We start from the raw sequence: 21,164 nt of genomic DNA on the forward strand, positions 1-21,164 counted from the left end.
GCTGGTGTCAGCTCATAGGACCCTCTGCAGAGGGCTAGATGTCAAGGATTCTGATATAAGACGCGATGGGCTTTAGCTTCAAAGTCACCATTTAGGGGTAAGCTAGTCCCGGAAGACTGGTTTCTTTATATGCAGAGCAGAGGAGGGATAGGGCAAATGTCCACAGGTCTTTGTAGGGAACTTCAATTGGAAGGGACAGCCCTGGATGTGTCCCCTTTGGCCTGAAGTGGGAGGAGCCTGAGAAGGCTGCCATCTGCAGTTAGCATCTGGGAGAGGTGGGGTCTAACCTAGAGTCTGTGCCAGTCCTGGGTAATGGATTTCAGAAATACACCGCAGGTGCATCCTCATGAATGCTCAAACGGTCTTCCTGGAGAGCTTACCCCTGTCTATCTTTCTCCACCCCTTGGCTCTTTTAATAAAAAACAAGTAGGTATATGAGTGTTTGCCTGCACGTTGTACAGGCACCACCTATGCTTGGTGCCCTCAAAGACCAGAATAGGGCAATGAGTCCTCTGAAAGTGGGGTGATCGAGGGTTACACGCCCCCACGTGGGTGCGAGTGCTGGGACCAAACCCAAGTCATCTCCAAGAACAGCAGTGTTCTTAACCATCTCTAACCCCTCTTTTGGTATTTTAATGAGCACCTGTGTGTTTTTTTTTTTTTTAATTTGAAAGTGAGCTGCTTGCTGACAACATATAGCTATTTGGGTCTTATTTTCCATTCATTCTGTGAATCTCTAGCTCTTTATTTTGCATTTAGACTAATGGCATTTAAAGTGGCTATTGACATAGTTGGATTAATAGCTACCATATTTCTAACTGTGTTCTCTTACTGCCCTTATTCTACTGATTTATCTGTTTTGTTTTTCCATTCTCTTTTTCTACCGTCTCTGGCTTTAATTGAGCATTGCATATTATTCCATTATCTCCCATATTGCCTGTTAATCATACTCACAAATATGCTTAATAACTAGGAACACATCTGTAATCCTAGTTACTCAGAAGGCTGAAGCAGGAGGAACGCTTCAGTCTAGGATTTGGGGGTCAGTCTGAGCAACATCATCAGGAGATCTCATGTCCAGAGCGCATGCTCTCCCTCTCTCTGTATGTATGTGTGTGTGTGTGTGTGTGTCTGTCTCTGTCTTTCTGTCTCTCCGTCTCTACCTCTCTCTCTTTCTCCAAGTCACCACGTATTTGTTTAGCAGGAAGTAGTGCGGCTGTGTCTTAGAACCTCTGGCTACGCTATGGGGAAGCTCTCAGTTAATCAGTCTGTGAACTGAACGCCCCAGTGTTCCCCTCTAACAGATTCCCTTTTCACTCCACATTATTTCTCCACTTGTTGTTGTTGGTGGTGGTAGGGTGTGTGTGTGTAGTGACACAGAAGCCAGGGTACGATAAGCAAGTACCCCCCTTCCACTGAACTCCCTCCATTCAGTCTTCGCTACTTGGCGTTCCCATTATTTCAGTGACTACTTTACACCAAGCTTCAACTACAAAGCCACGCCCCATAAGCTCCAGGTATCTCTGCCCACCACGGCCTGGAGTCATCCCCAGGTCGGACTTCAGTGTCTCTGTGTGGAGGGAGGTGCTATTGTCTCAGCATCCAGATCCTTAGTGTGGGCTCCACCTTAGGCTCCTGGGAGTGACTGCCCCTCGGAGTGAGACAGTCAGCCACCCAGGGTAGATAAGCGCGTGGAACATCTGTAAACTCCCATTCCATCTTTAGGGAGAATTCTCTTTCAGCTGGGTCTCGGCAGCAGAGGGAATGCCTTGGAAGGTATTTCAGGGACCAGAACCTGAGGGTGAGGAACCTGTTGGAGCGCAGGATCCTGGAGATAGAGGCTTTGGTATCGGTGTCTGATCTGTGGAAGTTGGGCTTGTTCTTTCCTTTCACAGCCTGTAGAACAGTCCCAGGAGAAAGAGCAGAGAACCCCTGCCTCGCATTTCTGTCCTCACCTGTTGCAGCTGAGAGCTAACCACAGAGCATGTCAGGATATTGCAGCCAAGTTCACTAGATTAGAGTTCCTGTTCAAATTCTGGCTCTAAGCTTGCTACCTGAATGGCCTTAAAAACAAAACAAAAAAACAGTCACTTAACCTCTTGGTGACTCTATTTTCCTACACACTCTCTTGTGTTGGTGCCAAAATGTAAGAACGGCAGCGTGTATAAGAGCCGCACCAGGCTTTTGAGAAGGGTGGATCCAACCTACTCCCCTCAGCCTACGAGGGTCAATGAAGGATGCTGCCCTGAGTCTCCTCTGCGCTTCTCTGGCTCGGGAAATGGAGCCCCTCAGCCAATAAACCCCTAAAGTTCACATCATGAGACTTTCACATTAAAAGACCCTCTTCTTGGCGCTGGTTGAAGCCGCCCATCTTGCCAAGAGGAACAGTGGCCTAGAGTGTTGAGGGGGCGTGTCCAAAGTCCAATGTGCCACGCCCAGGTAGTCAGCACTCCTTTGGAGTCTATGTTCACGGGTCCCGGCTAATGTTTTGCCCACTACACCTCCAGTGTTTCCTCCAAGTTGTCTCGACATGGGGTCAACTCGGGGCTACTGCAGAGGGCAAGGTAGTGAGGCAGCCAAGATCCTCTATGGGGTCATGCTGGTCCTTGGCCACTGGTCATGGGTTCTAGATACTTCATTCCTCAAAGAGGACCATTCTGGACGCACATGTGTTCTTGCAGAAACATGAGGCCAAAGGAGAGTCTCTCAGAAACAAGGACAACTCATTCAGCTTCCTGGCCATTTGCAGGAGGCTTTCTCAGCCCCATGGTTCTCTATGGACAGAGACCTTCCTGTCTGCACCCAGGATCTCTGCCCCAAACCCAGTGATCGAGAGTAAGAGTTCCTGATCCTGGGGCCTCAGGCATTCTAGAAAGCCTCCATCTTGCCAGCGAGCCTGCTTCTGCCCTATAGTGTCACTGAGGAGGGACGGTCCTTTACTCTGCCTCAGAAACAGAGCTCAGGCAAGAAGGCCAGTCAGTGATGAGATGGGTTTGACAGTTCCCAGAAGAGCTTTCTTCATGGTGCCAAATGGGGCTGGTCTCACCTATGGGCAGTAGAGTCATGATAAGTACTCTAGGGACCTAGTTGTCCCCTAGTATGTCATGATCGCTGGTACTCTTCTGCAACGAAACCCTTGGTCTCCACAATCAGGGGTAATTTTGGGAGGATATATTGAAGGTGGGGACAGACTTAGGGTAGCTAGATTTAGCAAATCCAAAACAAAACCCAGAACAGCCGGCAAAGTCCAAATTTCAGATAACAATGTGTACTTGTCAGCATTGGTTGTTATGTGATCTTGGGGGTGTACCTATTTTAAAGATGTTATTTTTCTGAAATTCAAAGTTAACTGGGCATCCTGTACTTATCTGGCACTCTTCCTACCCTCAGACAGGAAAGTGACATTTGGAAATATCATTCTAAAAAAACATGCATTCAGTATCAAAAAATGTGGAGGAGGTATGCAAATAAAAATAAATCCAGCAATGATTTTGCCCCCCCCCAATGAACAAGTCTTAACATCTTCTGATCCTAGCTAGTCAGTGCACTCATTCTCTCTCTCTCTCTCTCTCTCTCTCTCTCTCTCTCTCTCTCTCTATTTTAATAAACATCATATGCTCATAGCACACATATGATTTCATATTATATTTTCATCTGTAACATCATATGTTTAAGAAAATGTGTTCTAAACACTATTTTGGATGAGGTAACCCAGACACAGAAAGACAATTATCACATGTACTCACTCATAAATGGTTTTTAAACACAAAGCAAAGAAAACCAGCCTGCAAACCACAATCCCAGAGAACTTAGACAACAATGAGGACACTAAGAGAGACTTACATAGATCTAATCTACAGGGAAGTAGAAAGTAGAAAAAGACAAGATCTCCTGAGTAAATTGGGAGCATGGGGACCTTGGGGGAGGGCTGAAGGAGGGAGTGGAGAGGCAGGGGAGTAGAGAAAAATGTAGATAAAATTTGAGCTGAATAAAGAACCAAAACTAATTTTTTTTGTATTATGGGAACAAACATGTTTAGGTGGGATCTAGTGAGATGGCTCATTGGCTAAAAGTGCTTGTGGCCCGGAACCCACATGGTAGCAGGAAAGAATTGACTCCTGCCAGGTATTTTGTGGTTCCTCAACGCAAACACAAACAAATAAATGTCTAATTTTTAAATTTTTAAACCCCATTTCCAGACTTGGCATAAGAGATAGAAGACAGAAAACAAGGCCAGGAGAACCAGGGAGGTAGGGGTGAGGGTCCCAGAAGGTTCAATTCACTGTTGACCCACACAAGAGCTTGAGAATTCATGCGTAGTGTAATTTACAATCCACTACGATCAGCAGAGGATCACTACTTCTCTCCCTGTCTGTTCTTCATGCTTTTCTCTTGCCTGGCATTGGTAGGTCACCACTGCAGCTGGAGGTTCAATGTGGGGAAAAAAAGAAGCCCCGCCCATTACCGAGAGGATGGAGAGAAAAGCATGGATGCCTTCTATGCCACACAGCCGCTGGCCCTGTCTTGCTGGGATTCTGGCTTCTACATTTCCAGATGTATAATGTTCCTGGCGGTGTTTGCATCTGGGAGGTGCACAGGTTGCAGCAGCATCCCCGGGTTGTTAATGGCCCAGGGACACCTTCTGTGTTGGGTTTGTCTAAAGAACCTCAATGCTGACTCGTACCCTGGCAGGGAGTCTAGGTCAACACCTAGCAGTTGCTGGAATAGATGCTCTGCTCTTTAGCGACCTGTGCTCCAGCTGTCTCCAAAATGTCTGGACATTGCTGTGTGCAAAACTACCTGCCTTATTTTTAAAAATAAAATAAATGAAATTCAATCAAGACAATGGAAAAATATGATAAGCCCGGGGTTCAAGTTGTTGGTTAAAAATACTCAGTGAGGGGCTGGACAGATGGCTCAGCAGTTAAGAGCACTTGCTGCTCTCTCAGAGGACTCAGTCATAAGACTGTTCTTTAGACAAATGCCTGGTGAAGGCCTACCTGCTGAGCAGACAGCAGTAGGGGCGGTACCTGGTGCTACAAAGGAGTCTAAAAAAATATTTACAGCAGTGTTTTCTGTCTGTCTGTCTGTCTGTCTATCTATCTATCTATCTACCTGTATGTCTGCCTGCTTGCCTATTTATCTGTCTGTCTGTCTGTCTGCCTGCCTATCTGTCTATCTATCTGTCTGTCTGCCTACCTGTCTATCTATCTGCCTGTCTGTCTGTCTGTCTACCCGTTCATCCATCCATCCATCCATCCATCCATCCATCCATTCATCCATTTACCTATCTATCTCCCTATCTATCTGTCTGTCTGTCTATATATCTACCTACCTACCTACCTATCTATCTACCTATCATCTATCTACTTACCTACCTATCTACTGACTGTGTGTATCTGTATGCTTGTCTATATATCTATAGACTATCTATATGTATCCTCTGTCTCTCCCTGTCTCTCAGTCTGTCTTTCTGTGTGTGTGAGTGTGTGTGTGTAGATCACAGGACAACTTCATGGAATTAGTTCTCTCATATTTATTTGAGTTCTGGTGATTTGAACTCAAGGGGTCAGACTTCTGCTGCAAGTGCCTTTACACACTGAGCCAACTTCCTGGTCCTAAAGCTGTGGTCTTAACAACAGGGGAAAAAAAAAGCAAATATCTATGGGGGACTCGAGGCCAATGGGATGATGGAAATAAACGTAAATTGATCTGTGTCCTAAATGTAGAAAAAGAAACCAAGGTGCCCTCCGAGGATCCCAGCTCCAGATTGGAACAAAAGTCTGCCTTGCAGTAATCAGTCTTCTCAGAATGGGAAGGGGCTCTTCCCTGACTTCTGCATCCAGGCAACTCGGATCCCTGGGTTGCTTCAGACTGCAGGTTTTCCAACTATGACTACCTCAAATCTACGACATCGTTCCTCCGCGCTTAGCGCTTACACCAAACAGCCACACCGATTTGCGACGCTAATGAAGAAAATGCCCAAGAATCTGCGTTCATCAGCTATTACCTCCGTATTGATTGTACCCTTAATTGACAATTACTTGAATGGGTTGGGCTACACTGAGCTTTTATTAATTTTCCGTTGTGATGCTCATTACTAAACTTCATTACAACTGTGTAACAATGCAAACTCCCCACTGTGACTAATTGAAGTGGAAAATTCCACTGGCCGCGGTCCCCAAATCTATTTATCCTGGAAAATAAAGAATTTGGTATTATTAAATTTGATATCAGGACTCTCGGCCTCCATTCTGTGGGAAGAGAATCGTGACTTCGGCTGTGAAAAATAAATAGAATTTGCTCAATTGTTTTTCCTGTGCTGTTATTTCGGAGGACGTGTGGTACTCGGAGGCTTGATTTTCTACTTCGCCGCCTAAAGAAACACTGTTCCCCATGCTACTGCCAAATTGAGTTCACCTCCTCCTGCCTCACTTTTAAAAACTTATTTATTTAGTTAGTTAGCTGGGTTCATTTTAATTAGGGAGAGAAACGGACAGAGAGATTGCTCGGCTCTAGAATTTCCGCCATCAGCTCAACATTGCGGACAGATTCATGTGTCTGTCCTTGCTCTCCCCAGCAAAATCAGCGTTCATATTAAATAATCGAACACCCTTAAATCATCGAACAGTCAAACACCAAGACCCTGCAGGAAATGGACGTTGGAACTTTGTCACAGAAGACTTTTGGGAAAAGAAAAAATAATAATAATTGCTGCCCATGCAACTCACAGAGTTACACAGGGACGCCATCCCTCTCTTGGGTCTGGCCATCTGGCCAAGATCATGGTCTGACCCCCCCACCTCCCCATTTGTCTAGAATGCCCTTGATGATCTGTGCTTAGACTGAAAACGGGAATGAGCAAGGATGGCTAAATCCCAGCCATGCTTGGAAAATGGGAAAATACAGTGATGGGGGCCACTCTGTCTGACCTATGTTGGCACAGGCTAAGCTTGGGGATACAGTTATGCATCCTGATTCCGGACTCACCCATGAGACCCACAAAGCCCCATCCATCTTACACACGTACGCGCTTTTAATGAAATTCAAACTCTATTCTGTTATTCATAAAAATTTTAGAAGTATATTTGAGATGTCTTAATCGTTTTTTTTTTCCAGAAGGAAAGTTTTCTAAGTACCTACAGCTTTATTGGACACAGGAAATGAAATTCCGGTTTCTGTTTTTATTTATGTAAACAGGAAGTTCCACTAGAGCCATTCTAAAAAAATGCAAAAATCATGTGTATTATTTCAAAGTAAAATTTAGTGAGATAAGAGAAAGTAAATTATGGGATCACAAAGAAAAATAATTTAAATGATGTGGTGTTGACTACAAATTTGTTTCTATATATCTATATTTGGATGATTGATGGTAATACAAAATTGCTCTGGGCTTAACTTTTGTTAATGCAATGCAAAGTTTTGGGGGGGATTTAATTTTATTTTTATCTTATGTATCTGGGTGTTTGCCTGAATATACATGGCACACCAAGGCCAGAAGAAGGCTTCAGATCTCCTGGGAATGGAACCTGGGTTCTCTGGAAGACCCACCGGGACTCTTAACTGCTGAGCCATCTCTATTTTTAAATGTCCCTGTTTCCTGTGCAGTGTGTGGTGTGTGCCGCCTTTTAACTGTGGGTACTGCCATCCTCCAAAGGGAGGTCTCGGAAGTGTTGACTCCCCCGGATCTCTAAGCATAAGGCTGAAATAGAGAAATGAGCAGTTTTCTTCCAATCCCTTCTGTGGCTCCTTCAAGACTAGTCCACGGATGAATACCGGAGTGAGAGATTGATTCAAATGATTTACGAGCTCCTTGCGCGCCCTTACCCCACCTGCTCATAGCCCAGGCTAAGCTCCTTCCACACCGACTCCATAAACAACACAAGGGTTGGCCTCTCCAACATTACCAGTCCTCAATAACACCCGTGTCCACGCTCCCCAGTGACTCCCTGGTTCCCTCGGGTACATGTTCTCTGCCCCTAGTTGGAAGTTTCATAAAGACAACGCGTACTAGCTAGAGAGGATCAACACCACAGAGGCCCTGGCTGTTTCATTTCTGTTTCCAGTTAATTCGCTGGAAGACACTAGCCACAGCACAGGTCAAATCTATTGTCATTAGAATGGCCACCACCGTGTGGTGTTTGTCCTTTTCAGGGTTTCCGCCGCTGCTGTGGACACCATGACTGACGCAGCTTGGGGAGGAAAGGGTTTACTTCATCTCCCAGGTGGCTGTTATGAAAAGCAGTCAGGCAGGAAGTCAAGCAGAGGCTGCGGAGGAATACTGCTTCCTGGTTTGCTCCTCGTGGCTTCTTCATTTTGCTTCCTTCTGCATCCCAGGACCACCTGTCCAGGAATGGGCACTGCCTGCCGTGGGCTGAGCCCTCTCCCGTCAATCATCAATCAAGAAGGTACCCCACAGGTTTGCCGACAGGCCATCTGGATAGAGACCTTTTCTGAGTTCCCCCTTCTCAGATGACTCTAGCTTGTGTCAAACTGACAAAAAAAAAAAAAAAAAAAAACCTAACAAGCACAGTTCAGCAAAGGCCTGCTTCCTTGGCTTTTGCTTGTTTGTTTCTTGAGGCAGGGGCTTACCCCTTCCATCCAGACTGATCTTAGAACTCACAGTGTAGCCCAGGCTAGCCTCAGATTCAGCAGACGCCTCAACGTTGACAAGGTAGAGATCCAAAACTGTCGTGTGTTCTACTGAATACTCCTGAAATGATTTTCCGTCTGCATGTTCACTCGTTCACTCATTCATTCATTCATTCATTCATTCAGGCGATTTTTGTGGTTTGGTTTTTAAATGAGCTGGGAACTATTTTCAGTTTAGAGCTAGCTGGAGAATCAATCTTGACTCAGTTGCTAGGATACTATGTCTTTGGAGCAGAAGTAAAGAATCAATTTCCCTCTGCTTTAAAGAACATGTATTTAAGTAAATTACTTCCCTAGAAATATTGATTCATTTCAAAAAGCATTAAATAATACAGAAACAAGAGGACTTTTCTGCGAAGCCCGCATCTCAACAGTGAAGCGGGTGTGCACTTCAATAAAATATATTTACAAGGATAATCTCGGCCGTGTTCAAGAGAGAAAATAAACTTAATGCAGCGAGAGGCCTATTCATGTAGTGAGCTCTCATGGGCTGCCGCATAAATAATGTTTGCCAAATTGTGGGAGTGTTTTTATGTGAGAACCAGCTTTGTGAATTTTCCAAAGAATTCGGTCCTGGAATCGCATCCAAGGCTGAAGTCGTTCTAGCAAACCAAGTATTCTTGAGACACGAAGACATATTCTAATGGAGACATCACAAGTAGATGCATGTGGTCTTCCAAGATGTGTTTTAAGACTGTATAAGCTTCTTCCTGGGCTCTGTGTGCCGGGGCAGGTCCCCAAGGCCAGCAACTGGGCTCGCAGGCATCCTTGGACATCAGCAAGCCCTGCTCCAGGGAGGGAAAGCCAGCCAGCCTGCAAAATGTTTCTGAGGGAACTTTTGGCTGCCTTCAACGCCTAGAGCAAATGTTTGTTTGCTTCGGTACGCAGAATCAAATGCTCTTGTGTGAAAACACTTGCTCGAGAAACAAATGTTTGTTTTCATCATTGACATTTGGACTGTTGGAACATTACCACTTCGGATATTGGTTGGGGGAAATATACATTTAATATGGGAAACCGTATTAGGATCAAGCACCAATCAGAACACAAATCAAGGCGGCAGGAGAATGAGGTTGAAACTGGACCCTGCTGGAGCTAACCAGGGAAGCGCCGCCTTGCTTCCCGTGTTTCTGCTTGTTTCCCAGCAACAGCATAAACGAAGAGTGATTTACTTCCTCCCAGAAGCGTAGGACTTAGAGATTGTCAAGGATAGCAGCAAGAGTGTATTTATCTAGTATTAATATTGAAATGCCATTTTCCTACGGAATGTACCACATGCTCTGTATTAATCGGTTAGATCAGACTTAGTACCGATTCTTGCTTCCTCAGCGGAGATTGCCCCTCTCGGTTTGCTGTTGATTATCCATGAGGACAGACGCCCCCCAAACAGCAGGAGATGCAGAAATAAACCCTGGCTTCTGAGTGCATTATTATTTTTTTTTTAGCAGCAGAAAGAAACTAATTACATTTTAAGGGAGAGAGAAAGATTTGCAAGCGTGGCAAGAAAGTCATTTATATATTAAATATATTATATTTGGCCATAGTTAAGCCATAAATAGAAAGCACAATTACACTGAGTCTGAGAATGAAGACGAGAACAAAACATCTTATAAATTAAGACATTTTTTTCCCTGTACAGTTTGAATAATATTTTTAGCTTGATGAAAACCAGGCAGGCATGCAAATGTACCGGCTTTTATGGCACCGCAGTGGGGTTTTCGTTTATACGAACAGAAATTGCACTGGCCAGGTTCATCAGAACATTTGTGAGCTGAAGTCTGGAATCAGACTACTATTTACTTTAAAATACAATAAAATTAGAGCTCGAATGTCTTTGCTGCAAGACCTAGCCCTACTTGATCTTCAGCTGATGTGCACATTACATTATACGACATAACTGAAATAGAAAAGTAAGCCAGTATCAGTTTGGAAATGCCAAATGGAAGAATTATTCATCAGACCTTCAAGAAACAGACTCTGTGTCCAAAAATCCACCCATTGCTAACTGTTTCCATTTGTAAATTTCATGAGCAAGATAAGTGATAAAATGCATGTATATTTAAAGTACTTTGAGCTCCCAGAACTCAATAATTCAAAGTATTACAGGAAATTCCCATTTCTTCTGAATCCTAACTACCAGAGAGCAGAAATAATGAGATTTTTTTGGGGGGTACAGTTTATAAAATGGTAATGTCCCTAGAGCATTACAAGATTCTAAATTCTTCCGAACAGTCACAGAAAGATTAAATTTTGTTCTGCCTAATTTGGGGGCAGGAATGTTTGGGCGCGTTCTAATTCTTCGGAGATAGTAATTGATCTGTGGGCAGCACGTTACCATTCTTCCCTTTCAGTTTCAATAGAGATACCACATCCCGCATTTCCGGGAAACACAGGCTTTGTGTTTTTAATTTAATCCAACCCTAACGGGTATCACAAAGCACAAACCATATCAAGTTTGCTAGTGGGCCAGGTGTGTGGCACTTCAGTAGCTAGCGATCGTTCTAAGTGGTTGCAGGTGACGGAAACCCACTCAGGAACTCAAAGGATGGGTGTTGTTGATGGTCCTGGGCCCGCCCTGAGAACTTACGTCTGTGGTGGGAACACTCAGTCAAGGATCTGAGCTCTCTGGGAATCCTGGGGGAGTATGTGTCCTCTCTGCCTCTTAGGGCTCCCTCCTCCTTTGTATATCTGCTCTCTTCTCTTGTCAACAGCGAACCAACCTTTACTCCTTGTTCTTTCTGATAGGTGCCATGTTGGGCCCTTTCTGATAACTCATATGGGGTTCCAGCCCTCACGCACGAGCCCTACCTGAATGGAAAGAGGAAAACAGGTAGGTCTCAAGGGAGTCAAAATCCACTTCCCAAACTCCATCAACCCTCAGCTGCCCCTCAACACACACATCTAAGAAGAGGTAGAGGACAGGGCCTAGGAAAATAATAGCCACCTTGGACAGAAAGGCTGATTGTCGTCAGGGAGGCAGACTCAGTGTATCTGGGAGACGGGAGCCAACAGCTCCCTAAGGCAGTGTTCACAGGATCTTTTTTGAGGACTTCAAGTAGCTTTTGTGTACTTGGTGTACGGCTGTCAACATTTACTATATTTATAAAGTGAAACAAAGAGAGCTAGAATTATTACTATTTTTTAGTTCAATTAACGATAACAATTCTCCTTGGGGCTGGAGAGATGGCTCGCAGTTAGGAGCTCGTGCTGTCCTTGCAAAGAATTGGAATTTAGTTCCCAGCGCTCACGCTAAGCAGCTCACAACCTCCTGTAACTCCAGAAGAAATCTGGTGCCCTCCTCTGGCCTCCATGAGTACTGCACCCATGTGCACATAACCAATACACAAGTACGCACTTAAAAATAAAATAAATAAAATAAATTTAATTTAAAAAAGCAATGCTATGTTAATGCTGATAATATTTTTAAATTTAAAATGAAATTCCAAAATGACAAATTAGAAATATGTGAGAAGAGCAACATCATTTTATGTCTGTCTGCATTTTACAAATCTCTTTAACGTCTGGTTTGATTAAAAATAAACAACTACCGGATTCTCAGCGTCTGCCTTTGTGCTTAATCTGTCTGTCGTGGTAAACTGGTTTGGATGAAGTGCGTGTCGAGTGGGGGACCCATCCAGAGCTGTGTTTAGGAAGCAGCCTTCTCCTGTGCCTTGGCTGTCGCTCCTGGTCACATTCCAAAAGCTGACAAGGGACAGTGGTTGCCGTGCAGTCCTGGCCACAGACAGTTTGTGTGGCCCCAATCGCATCCGAGACTCCCTCTTGAATTTTCACAGCGCGTAGGATTTTTTCTAAGTTTCTGCACCAGAAATCGGGAGCATATGACTGGCTGTCACGGGTTTTTGCAAGGACCGGTGCATTTCCTCATGCCACACAAAGCATCACGTTCTGCAACATCACCGCCGCTCATTGGAAGGGCCTCAGATGCCAGGAAGCCTCTTGCGGAAGGTGACAAAGGGGGTTTCTCAAAGTTCTCCTTTTCCCTGGCAGGCTTATGATCTCACACTAGCAACAGATACTCGCAGCTGCGTGTCTCGCGGTGACAGGCTGACCCAGTTCGTTTTTTGAGAAATATGCACGTTAAACCCACGGGCTGTTTATTCACGTAAAAACAAAAGCGGGAGGCTAGTGGAACTCACAGCTCAAACAACCATCGAACCACTTTTTCCTTACCATAGTCACCGAGTTTTGCTTTCTGCAGGGCTCTGTATGCCTCCTCTTTTATCACACAGAACGTTACGGGACATTATAGTAATCAAGGGCCAATGCTTAAGAAAATTGGTAATTGCTACCTGCTCCCTCAGGACATTAAATGAGGCAAAATCTCTCTCCTCTCCCTCCTCTTCTCCTTCTTTTCCCTCTCTCCTTCCCTCCCTCCCCTCCCCTTCCCTTCCTCCCCCCTCCCTTCTCTTGCCCCTCCCCTAACACCTTCCCTCCTCTTCAGACACTTTTTATCAAGGCATATAGTGACAGTAGGGTAGCCTGGAGTGACAAGCCACCAAGCGTTGTGCTTGCACACCTTTTTCAAGGAGGACGCATGCTGACATTGTGACAAACAGGGTATCTTTTTAGTGTTGCTGTTATAATCATTTTGCCTACCTATATCGTCAAGGGTCACACCCACTACCAGCACCACCAAAGGGTGAGGGGGACCTTGATAGGCACTGGTATGCCAGCCTGGGAAACATACATCCACCCAAACTGAAGTCATCCAAAACCCAAGTCGGATTGTTTAGCCTGATAGCTTCTTGACAAAAAGAAAACAAAGCATTATATCAAATAAAGATAGCAGATTTTTTAAAATTATGAATAAATTACATCTTGCTAATAATAGTTTTGGGGTAGGGATGTAAAACCCAGAGAATCTGAAAGATGAACGCATTAAATATAACATCTAGGGGAAGAAAGGACATTTAGAACAATAAGTGCCAGGCTTCCTGATTGGCCAGTGGGTTTGCAGGAACCGAGAGCCACTCTGTGAGTCTGGGAGGTTTGGCAACTCTCCAAGGCATGGAGGATTAAAAAAAATGCAAGGAAATCCTCAATACCGAAGCTACTGAAAACATGTTTCCAAGTGAAAACAGAAACAACCAACGCAACCCTGAGAACTTAAAAATTCTCAAACAAGGTAATGACAACATGTAACGTTGACTTCAGATCACCTGTGCGAACCTCAGACTCCCTGGCTTTAGAGGGAGGTCCATCCCAAGCTTTGTCCTGGACTAGCCTGTGCTCTGATGAGCAGATGCTACTGTATCTCTTTAACCTCAGTTTTCACACTCTGCAGTGGGACTGGTCCTCCACACTTCCCATGGCGTTGTAGCACAAGACACACAACTGTATCCCACGAGCAAATGCAGTGAAAGTATCCCAGCTCCAAAGGATACTTCCAAAGCCACAGTCAAGTGAATGACCCTGCTTTAATTTGGTGGATCGTAAAATAAATAAAAAAGTCATAAATGTCACAACAGGATTTGTACGGAGGAGTCGACAGGGATGGGAAGGGGAGGAGAGAGTTGAAGGGAGAGTAACCAGGAAACATTATATACATGTATGAAAGCGTCAAAGAACTAATATAATTGACAAAAAAATCAAAACAAACCAACCCATGGTAATTATCATGCTTAATTTATCACAGGACAAATATATAATCCCAGCTATAAAATTTTTAGAAGAAAACATCTAAATTGGGGGTTCGATGTAACCTTCTTTACTATGATGCCCACAACCATGTTCTGTGAAAATTGAAAAATAAAAAATAAAAGAGGGGAATTGAATTTCATCAAAACTGAGGATAACATTTAGAGAAAAGACAGTCACTATTTGGGACAAAAGTCATTGCCAACCACAAATCTGATGGAAGACTTGAAAATCCAGAGAACGAAAAGACTGAACGTGTACCGAGCGAACACCACCTGTGAGGCACAGACATACAGAGGTCCGGAGGTCACATGGTAAGGTCATTGTGATGACCCCAGTTTGCATTCTGAACTGATTTTAGCATGCTGGAGAATAAGCACAGACAGTACCCAGTGTGGACTATGTTCACAGGAGCCCTCTGGGTACCACCCTGGACATAGAAGACAGTGAGCAAAAGGAGAAGCAGGGAGACACACTGGGTCTACAGGAGTAACTCAGGGGAGAGATGCCCATGGCTTGAATGGGGGGGGGAAGCAATAGAGATGTAATATGTGGCTGGGCCCCTGCATTTATTTGCCCATCAGGGTTTGCTGATAAGCTGTGCATAGAAATTCAGGAAAGGAGGAGCCAAAGATATGTTCTTTTGATACAAGTGATCGGAAGGGTGGAGTCAGTATTATTAGGCAAGAAAACTGTGAACATAACCGACCGATATACAAGGGTAGTGATTAAGTAGGTGCTCGCATGTATAACTTCATGTTTGATTGGAACACACTTTTAAACACACAGAAACCAAGGTTGGGAACAGACACTAAAATCTTAACAGTGCTTGAAATCTGTAAAGGGTGGTCCTGGGAACTGGAGCAGGCAATGTATACATGTTATGTATGTGTGCATGCATGTAGCGCCCAAACTTCACAGGACAGGCTTACTACTGGGAGTCACCTCTCCTGCCCTCAAGGTATACACTTCAGTTCTGAACTTCACTGTCTTCTGTCCCATTTATATACATTATGTTTGTATGTATGCACGTGCAACCTTTAGAATTGGTGATGAAATGGGTCCAGGGAACACGAACGAGCCTCATGAAATCCACCATCCTCTTAAGCAGCGACACTGATTTCATTCCTCCTGTTCTGAAGACAGACTCTCATTCTGTACCCAGACTGACCTGGAAAAGACTAGAACATGCAGCAATCCTCCTGCCTCCATCTCCTGAGTGCTGGGGTTACAGGTGCACGACTGCTCACAGCTCTACCTTTCTGTTGTCATTTGAGACAGGGTCTCCTTATACAACTCTTGCTGTCCTGGAACTCATTATATAAACGAGGCTGGCCTCGAACTCACAGCCATCCACCTACCTCTGCCTCCCAGTGCTGGGATTAAGGGCCTGTGCCACCTTCACGCTGCAGCTCTACTTTGTGAAAGTCTGTGTGCTCTGCTGTTCTTACCTCCACTTCCCTGGAGGCTTCTGGGAAATGTGGAGTGTGTGAACGGTCTCTCACTCTCGTGACTCATGTTGAAAACAACTCTGAGAGTTCTCAGTGCCTAGCCTGGCACACAGGAAGTTTGGGGTGGGGCTCGAGATAAGCTGATCAAATAACCTAAATCACCACAAAAACGTGTGTTCCTGAGAGCGGAATACTGCAAGGGTGTGCTGCAGTGGTCAAAGGTGCAGCAACAGAGACCTGTTTCTGCCTTCTCACCGGGAGGCATTCCGGTGAGTCTCCCTTTGCCAAGTATGCGGTGGAATGAGGATTTCTCCCCAGACAGCCTTAATTTTAGCATTCCTGCCCATGCCGCTTGTCAAACAAGATTTCTGCAGTCTTTCATTTGTATCAAGATTTATTTGACTTCAATCTTCAAAGCGTTCGATTCAAAGTTCACTCTATTAGTGGGTGGATTAGTTGAGTAACTGAAATATCAGTGTTGAACGCCATAATGGTTCCTATAATCTCTCTCTCCAGGGCCACTGGCTAATGAGCAACGAAGGGACTGTCCAAATACACCTAACGTCAAGAGAGAGTCTCTGGCAAACACGGACTGGAAAAAAAAAATACATGACAAGGGCTCTGCCATGCATTCATCTGATGCCGGTCCGTGAACTTCAGTATAGAAGCATCACATGGCATCTGAGGTACTACGTAAGGAGGACTTAGGAGGTGGCTGGAGATAACAGTTTCTGGATACTATATAGTTTACTGTTGTACTGGCTAGTTTTATATTAACTTGACGAACGCTAGAGTCTCAGAGAGGAGACGACCCCCACTGAGAAAATGCCCCCATAAGACTGGACTGTGGGCAAGTCTGTAGCGCGTCTCTTAATTAGTGATTCATGGACGAGAGCCCTGCCCAATGTGGGTGGGGTCATCTGTGGGCTGCTGTGCGGTACATCGCCTGCTCTATGCGCTATGCACTACGGTACGGTTCGTGAGTCGGGCAAGGGGCTGGAGATTGAAACACACAGAGACACACAGAGACACGGGTGATGCCAAGAATGCTCTCCTTATTGTGTTCCAGGGCAGCTTACGTAGGGTCTCCTTGACTAATGGCCACGCCCTAACTCTCAGCTGCAAGCCCACCAGAAACCACTCCCCTGCCATCAGGAACTCCTGAGGGTCTCCTGCTCAGAGCAGCTGCTAAAACAAGTTGTTTGCTCAGGGCAGCTGCAAGCGTAGGGAAACAAGGTGTTTACTCTGACAGGCAGGGGGGCACAGGAAATTCGGGGTCTGGGGGTCCACAGTCCTGAGTTCTATAAGAAAGCAGGCTGAGCAAGCCATGGGGAGCAAGGCAATTAACAGCACTCCTCCATGCTCTCTGAATCAGCTCCTGCCTCCAGGTTCCTGCCCTGCCTGAGTTTCTATCCTCACTGCTTTTGATGAGGAACAGCTATAGGAAACGGTGAGGAAAATAAACCTTCCCTTCCCTTCACTTCTTGCCTTTGGTCATGGTGCTTCATCATAGCAATAGTAACCGTAAGACAAGTACTCTTTTGAGAAAGTCACCTGTAAACCCATAAAGATGAGGAAAAACCTAGAAATTGGCCAGTCAAGAAGTATACAGGTTGTTTGTATAAAGTGTTGCTGGTTTCAAGAAAACGGATTCTGGATAGGTAAGGAAACTTCATAGAACTGAAATTTACCAGAAACATGGCTGAATTTTCTAAAAAACAAACAAACAAAAAAACCTGAAACTAAAACAAAGATGGCTGGGCTGGTAAACTGCCTGTCACTGAAGCATAAAGGTCAGAGTTTGAATGCCCAGGACCCATATAAAAACTGCATGACTGTCTGCACCTGTAATCCTAGCCTAGCGCATATGGGTAAGCGACGGGAGGCTCCTGGAGCCCACTGGCTAGTCACGCTACTCAAAAATTGGTGAGCTCCAGGTTCAGCGAGAGACCTTGTTTCAAAACCTAAGCTGGAGCAACTGAGGATGACAGCTGAGGTCAACCACTGACCACACTCATGCACACACCCCCACACACGCACGTACACATATACAACACACATAAAACCAGAACAAAGAACCTATCAGTCAGAGGCTAGCCAATCCCACGCTGGGACATGGCTTCTGCCTGTGAGAGAAACTGGATTGCCTTTGAGGTGTATTCTTTGCTCAAGGAGCTCCTAAGTACTACGATTAAGGAATTACATTTACTCCGGAGAAAGACGCCTCAATAAGCAAGTGTACCGAGATGCTAATATTCTGCTCACATTTCATAATTAGTTTGCAGTGATCTCAAACAAGAGATGAGTTAGGAGAGCAAACAGGCATTTGGATGACTGAACCAGAAAACGGAAGTCTTGCTTTCTGGAGATTTCTTTTGGCTAATGTTCATTTAAGAGGCTTACCACTCCAGGGCTGGGGAAGATGGCTTGCTCACCAGTTAGGAGCATTTGCTGCTCTTGCAGAGGACCCAAATTCTGTTCCCAGCATCCACAAGGGATGGCTACAGTGACATGGGCATCCGAAGCCCTCTTCTGATCCCTGTGAGCACTGTGCGTGTGCACGCGCATGCACACACACGCACAGACAAAAATACACACATATACGAATAAAAATCAATAGAAAATAAACAACACCACTCGCTGGCAAACCACGTGTCTGACTTCACAGGAAACCAACCATTAGCTGCCTGGTGGTCACCCCTCCGCCACTCACAGGCGCTCTTGCTAAGATCTTCCTCACCGCCTTGACTCCCTGATCTGATACTCATGTCAGTTCTGGGTACCAACAACTTCCATCTTATCTTTCAATAGTTAACACATCTGTTTCCCCAAATGTTTCAAAGCCATTGACTAAGATACTGAGACTCGCTTCCTAGTTAAGAGTGTGACATCATACAGGGATGCTTCTGGTTTTGATCTATTTAGGGAGAGACCTGGATAAGCGAACATCCGAACTGATGGCACTGTTAAACTTGACCCCTAACTCCCCACCAGCCTTAAAGTTGAAAGGTTCCTACACAGCCTATCTGCTGTCTTGTGCATGTAAACAACGACTAGGGTTGGGGGTAACAATCATAGTTAAAGTAACATTTATTGAGCATTTGACTACTTACTGATGTGGGCTTCCCCTCTGCATGTTGTGAATACCATTGGTGAATAAAGAAACTGCCTTGGCCTGTTGATAGGGCAGAACTTAGGTGTGTGTGAAGGGAACTAAACTGAAAGCTGGGAGAAAGGAGGCGGAGTCAGGAGAAGCCATGTAGCCCTGCAGGAGACAGACGCTGGAACTTTACCCGGTAAGCCACAGCCACATGTCAACACACAGACTAATAGAAATGGATTAAATTAAGATATAAGAGTTAGCCAATAAGAAGCCAGAGCTAATGGACCAAGCAGTGGTTTAAAATAATATAGTTTCTGTGTGGTTATTTCGGGTCTGAGCTGCTGGGCAGCCAGGAAATGAACAAGCGGCCTCCTTACAACAACTGACTGTCTCCTTGGGACTTCAAGGAGTTGCTAACATGCTGGGTAAGGCCTCTTTGGGACCACATTATAAGGTCTAGGCCTTAACATGCTTAAATTGGCCAGCTGAAGGCCAGCTTGTGGAGGCTGCTAGACTCTTGCTATAAGACCGTAAGATGTGCTGACCATGAGAAGTCAGTCGTTTCTAAAAACGTGACTGTCAGTTATCTTTCTGTGCTTGGCTTCCTTCTGGGACCCTCCTCCCTAAACACACACACTCTGTCTCTCTCTTGCTCTTAACACATATGCTTACTGTTTTGCCTTTGGGAATCTTCTACAATTCAGTTCAAGTTTTCACCGAGTGTGGCCAGCCGGACAATGAGGGGTTGGAAGAAAGGCTCCTTTCTCTATACTCCGGTTAAGGGTAGTTATAGCAACTGCACATCTGCAGTTCGCACTTGTTCTCTCTTGCTATGGGTAAGTGAAGCATCAGCTTTAAGTGAGTTAGACAAAGGAAACCCTTGATGTGAGGAAGGAGCGAATGTGGAGGGCAGCAGAGAGCGGCTCTGCCTTCCATGGAGTTGCAGGGGGAACTAAACCATTAGGATGCTCTTAACACTGGCGCCTTCCCCTGGGATCCCTAATTAAAAGTCATACAAACCGCATCTGTGTGCTGAAATGAAATGGCTTTAAGATTTTGTGTTAAATTATTCTTTGTGTGTATATGCGTGCGGTATATATATTTGAGTACAGGTGTGTGCACACGCACATGGAAGACAGGGCAGAATGGTCAGCCTGGAGGCCAGCAAGCTGTGGCAATCCTGCCACCACTGCCAGCCAGTGCTGAGGTTACAGATGTGTTTGGATGCATTCAACTTTTGACATGGGCTAGGGGAACCCAATACAGGTCCTCATGTTTGGTTAGCAAGAACTCTTATACATCAAACCGTCTCCCCAGTCCTTATTGAAAAATCTATGCTTGCCAGTGTGGTGGTTACCTGTCTTTACAGTATTGGGGAGCTTGAGGCAAAAGGATGGTAGATTCCAGGCTAGCCTGGGCTACATGAGATGCTATCTCAAAAGAAAAACCCAAAATTTTTAAAAATGAAAAATGTTTTTCCTGTGTATGTACAGTGTGTTTTATTGAGACAATCATTGTTTAGGGTGTTCAACTGAATAGTTTAGCACTAAGTAGTCAAAATGTGGGGCTCTAGAAGGTTCTTTGCAACCAGGAAGAGTGGAGTTAGTCATACTAAAGCCCATCAACTTCTCTACTGAGCAACTAGTGTAAATACTTCATTAGGACTGATTAAGAAGCTGGGCAGTGGTGGTGCATGCCTTTAGTCCCAGCACTAGGGAAGCAGACAGATTTATGAGTTCAAGGCCAGCATGGTCTATACAGTGAGCTCCAGGTCAGCCAGGGCTACAGAGAGAAACCCTGTCTTCTTGGGGCGGGGGGGGGGGGGGGAAGGGGACTGATCAAGTTAACACTAAACCAGTGTTCTTCAACCTATTCTGGGAGATGTAAAAGTCCCCTAAAGAAACTGCGGAGAGTCTGGGGAGGAGGTGGGAAAAGCACCAGGGATCATGGCTGGACCAATGCTCCTCACTTCCTCCTCTGATGAGATCTTATTTAGTGAAGGTCTAAATAATGTTATTTGGGAACACAGCTGGGGAGGGGCAAAAGCATATAGTAAAATAATCATTTTACTGCTGGTGATTGATCATAAAAAGTTTGTTTCCTCCTGACCCTAGAGCTGAACTCCGAGAATCAATTTAATTTGGAATCCCTCAAGGTTAGAGATTGGCCTCCATCCTCCATCTTCAAACACCCTGGCACCTAGCAGAGACCCACAGACAACAGGGATGAAGGCGGTGCAGTCGGAGGACGCCCTACTCACACTCGTTCTTGTGCTGAATGATTTTCAGAAAATCCGTGGC

At 45.1% G+C, this 21,164-nt stretch overlaps 1 protein-coding gene across 1 annotated transcript in view; it reads left to right on the forward strand.

Annotated features, from left to right (window-relative positions):
• Positions 1–21,164, forward strand: part of Cdk1 (cyclin dependent kinase 1) — a 1,182,536-nt gene that overhangs the window by 1,099,473 nt on the left and 61,899 nt on the right. The window lies entirely within an intron of this gene.

The sequence above is a fragment of the Alexandromys fortis genome, unplaced genomic scaffold, assembly GCF_014885135.2.
Source record: "Alexandromys fortis isolate MF-2015 unplaced genomic scaffold, M_Fortis_MF-2015_v1.1 scaffold_9, whole genome shotgun sequence".
Taxonomy (NCBI): Eukaryota; Metazoa; Chordata; class Mammalia; order Rodentia; family Cricetidae; genus Alexandromys; species Alexandromys fortis.